This window comes from Physeter macrocephalus, chromosome 16, assembly GCF_002837175.3.
Source record: "Physeter macrocephalus isolate SW-GA chromosome 16, ASM283717v5, whole genome shotgun sequence".
NCBI classification, from domain to species: domain Eukaryota; kingdom Metazoa; phylum Chordata; class Mammalia; order Artiodactyla; family Physeteridae; genus Physeter; species Physeter macrocephalus.
The window spans coordinates 102,839,336-102,843,805 of NC_041229.1; positions in this window are offsets into that span (position 1 = coordinate 102,839,336).

The following is a 4,470-nucleotide window of genomic DNA, read 5'->3' on the forward strand; positions in this document are numbered from 1 at the left end:
CACACACACACACACACACACACACACACACACACACACACACACAGGGACTCAAGTCTCTCAATCCAGGCAAAATTGAGGTCAGGCCTTTTTTATGATTTAGTAAAATAATCCAATTACTTATTTTATCCTTTTGCCTTAATTTAGTTCTGTCATTTGCAAACCAAAGGGACCTAACTAGTACAAGGCATCTCCATATATTTGCTGAATGATGGAATTAATTTGCATACCTGCCTCATTCCCAATGTATGTGAGGTAGCATCTGACAAGAACAAGGATAAAATCTTAAAACAGAAATGGAGGGAATTCCCTGGTGGCGCAGTGGTTAAGACTCCACGCTTCCAATGCGGGGGGCCCTGGTTCCATTCCTGGTCAGGGAACTAGATCCCACATGCATGTTGCAATTAAGAGTTCACATGCCACAGATCAGGAGCCTGCGAGCTGCAGTTAAGACCCAGTGTAACCAAATAAAACAACAACAAAAACAAACAAACAAAAAACAACAGAAATGGAGACTCAAGAGAGCAAGAACATAAAAATATAAATAAGCAGGTCTATTATTAAATAAAGCCCATAAAGTGCTCTATTAACTGATCATCAAATTTGGCTCTGAGCTTCCTGGCAGCCAAAGCAATAAGGGAGATGTAGTAACTTACATTTTTTCCCCCCCTTGGAGATAACAGAACCTACAAGTTCCTCATGGGAAAGAAAATTTCCCTAGTCTTTAGCCACAAAGGAAAATTTCAGATGGGGCTCTGTAAGCAGGTACGGAGGCCAACGCCAGGCACATTCCATCAGTCAAAATCTGTAGTGAGCCTTCTACGTCTGGTCCTTGGAGTATGGGCCTAGGGAACAAGTGAGGTTGTCAAATTTCGTTGTCAACTCGGTCAGCCTTGCCTTGACCTCTCAGTGGCTCTTGTCACAGTTGGTCACTCCCTCCTTTTTGAAACACTTTCTTCACTTAGCTGGGAGCCCTCGCTCTCTGTGCTCACTTCCTCCCCACTGGCCACTCTTGTCTGTTGTCCATGGCCATGTCTCCCCGTCCGCCCCTGACCTCTAAATGGTGGCAGGCCCATGCTCAGTCTCTAGACCTCTTCTCTTCTTTCCTCTCTCTGCTTCCCTGGCCCAAGTCCTCCGGTCCCTCTCCTGGAGGACAGTCCCTCTTTCCACACTGACCTTCCAGCCTAATCTCTACACAGCAGCCAGAGAGAGCTTTTAAAAACCTAAATCAGGAACCCTGCCCACCTGTGAACGGCTGCAGAAAAGAAGAAATTAACACGTCCCCTCCCCGATGCTGGCCAAGCCACGGAAAGCTAATAGCCTTTTTACTTTACTTCCACACTTGCTCCCCATCTCTGTTCTATAAAAGAAACTGGCATCCAGACCCCGATAAGATGGTTTTTTGGGCACACTAGCCCGCCATCTTCTCGGTCTGCCGGCGTTGTGAATAAAATCACTACTCCTTGCCTCAAAGAAAAAAAAAAAAACACAACAACCTAAATCAGGGACTTCCCTGGTGGTTCAGTGGTTAAGACTTTGCCTTCCAATGCAGGGGGTGTGGGTTCGATCCCTGGTCGGGGAGCTAAGATCCCACATGCCTCGCGGCCAAAAACAAACAAACAAACCACCCCCACCCCATAAAACAGAAGCAATATAATTAATTTGTAACAAATTAAATAAAGACTTTAAAAAAAATGTCCGCATCAAAAAAAATCTTTTAAAAAAACCAAAAAAGCCCTGAATCAGCCCCCATCACTTCCTCCCCTCAAAATCTTCTACTGTGATGGCTACTATGACGATACAAGATGCGTGGGATATAATAAAGGATAATTTGTCTCCCAATGTCCCTCTAAAATTCCAAAGGAAACTTGTCTCTATGCCCTCAGATGAAGTCGTGACCTTCTGTGCCATGTTTCGCCACAGTGCTGGCCAGCTCCTGCCGTGGTTCCGCAGCCTTTCTGGAAGTCTCTTGTACCCTTGATCCACTGGGCTGCCAAGACTTCAGGGAGTCCATCTCAAGCTCTCGAGGCAGCTTCCTTGAAACACTTCTCCCCAGATTTGGGATTAGAAGGCAGACCCCAGCCCTAAGTCCCCGAGGGGAGTGCTGGGACTCCCTTTCTAAATCAATCTCATCACAAAATTCCCCTTCCAGAATCCACCCTCCCAACCCTTTATAATCTTGAAGTAGACCGGGTGTTTCGCGTGGCAAAATAGGTCTTCTACTATCCTCTTACACTTTCCATCATGCTTAGGACAAATCCCAAGACCTTCCCGTGGCCACTGGGCCACATGACCCGACTTCTGAGCCCCCAGAGAAGTTTAAAATGCCATAATATCAAAGAATATTACAGAAACTGACAAGCAGTGTAAAGCAGCTATACCCCAATTTAAAAAAAAAGAATGTTACAAATAATTTTATGTCACCAAAAATAAAACCTTAATCAAAGTGAAGGCCTTTTCAGAAAAGTGTGAAATGCCAAAATTGGTACAAAAATATCAAAAACTTCAATAGATCAATAACCAGTAAAGAAAATTATAATCTAAGACTCCAGTGCCAAAGAGTCCCAGTGGAGTCCACCAGACTTTCAAGGAACAGATAGATGGTCCTTATCTTATACCAGTTGTTCCAGAAAACAGAGGATGAGAAAAGGCTGCCCACTTCCTCAGGTGACTCCCAAACCAGATAACAGCATCAGGAAAGGAAAAGTGTAGAGCATTTCACTCTGAAGACAGATGTTAAATTATGATCTAATAGCATAAAATATAGAAGAATGCCCCACCTAGGGTAGGGAAAGGACTTCTTAAGACATCCAGAATGCAAACCCTCATTCAAAACATTTATGGATCTGACCACATCAAAATTAAGGGTTTCTGTTCCACAAAGGCCATCAGAGATAATGTTGATAGACAGCTGGTTGCAACCTAGTGAATGAAGAACTTCTGCAAGTTAATAAGAAAAAGCCAAGAAACACAATAGAGAAATGGCCATGAACAGAAACAAGTACCCTTGAACTGAACTGAACTGAACTGGCCCAAAGGCAAACAATTAATGAAGATGGGGTCAAAGAAGTAATCAGCACAATTCAGTTAAAATTACAATGAGATACCATTTTTTTAAATTTATTTTTTCCTTCATTTTATATATACATGTATGTATTTTTCTTTTGGCCACGCTGCGTGGCACGCGGAATCTTAGTTCCCCGACCAGGGATCGGAGCCGTGCCCCCTGCATTGGGAGCACGGAGTCTTAGTCATTGGACCTCCAGGGAAGTCCTAAAAGTTTTTTTTTTTAATTGAAGTATAGTTGATTTACAGTGTTGTGTTAATTTCTGCCGTACAGCAAAGTGACACAGTTATACACTTTTAAAATATATTTATTTATTTATTTGGCTGCATCTGGTCCCGGTTGCGGCATGCGGAACCTTCGTTGCAGCACGCAGGATCTTTTGTTAGGGCACGCGGGCCTCTCTCTAGTTGCGGCGCACGGGCTCAGTTGCCCCGTGGCACGTGGCATCTTAGTTCCCCCACCAGGGATTGAACCCGCATCCCCTGCATTGGAAGGCAGATTCTTAACCACTAGACCACCAGGGGAGTCCCATATATACATTCTTTCTTGTATTCTTTTCCATTATAGTTTATCCCAGGGAGATACCCTTTTATAACCATCAGGTGAGTAAAAATTCATAAGGTGAACGCTGATGTTTGGTGAGGGTGTGGGCCGACAGAACCCCTTATCACTTTTGCAGGCATATAAACTGGTACAGCTTCTTTTTCAAGCAATCTAAAAAGAGATATACGTTTGTTTCAAGATCCCACACTCTCAATCCTTGGTAAATAAGCCCCAGAAATTCTCGTGCAGATGTACAAAGAGGCACGTACAAGGGCGTTGACTGCGGTGTCCTGTGTGAAAACAGGAGTTGGGGGCAACGTTGGCATCCAGCCTCAGGGGAATGCACAGTAAAGCGTAATGGAAGCAAACTACAGAACGTTAGGCAACAGTCAGAAACAACAGACAGCTTCTCAAAACGTGGCGTTCAGAGAGAAGAGTAAGGAACAAAAATGAGGTCAACAGCATGATACATTTATATAAACTAAAACCACCAATGCATAAACATGATATTAGCTATTTCACAGATCCATTCATATTTAAGTGAGATGGGAATGAAGAGCAAAGATAAAGGGGAAAAAATGCTAAACCAAAACAAGAGATTGACCTTGTATCCATTGGTGATTCACATACACTGTGAAATAAGGAACATAATCAACTCAGCGCCCTGTGCCCGAGGACCAGAAGAGAAATGTGCAAAGGACGCGAACAGGGAATTCACACGGGAAGCACAAATGGCCCATAAAGATAGGAAAATATACGAATCTCACAAATAATGAAGGGAATGCAAGTTACAGCAACGAGTCCGTATTTTTTCACCTATGAGATTAACAAAGATATTTTTTTTTTTTTTTTTTTTTTTT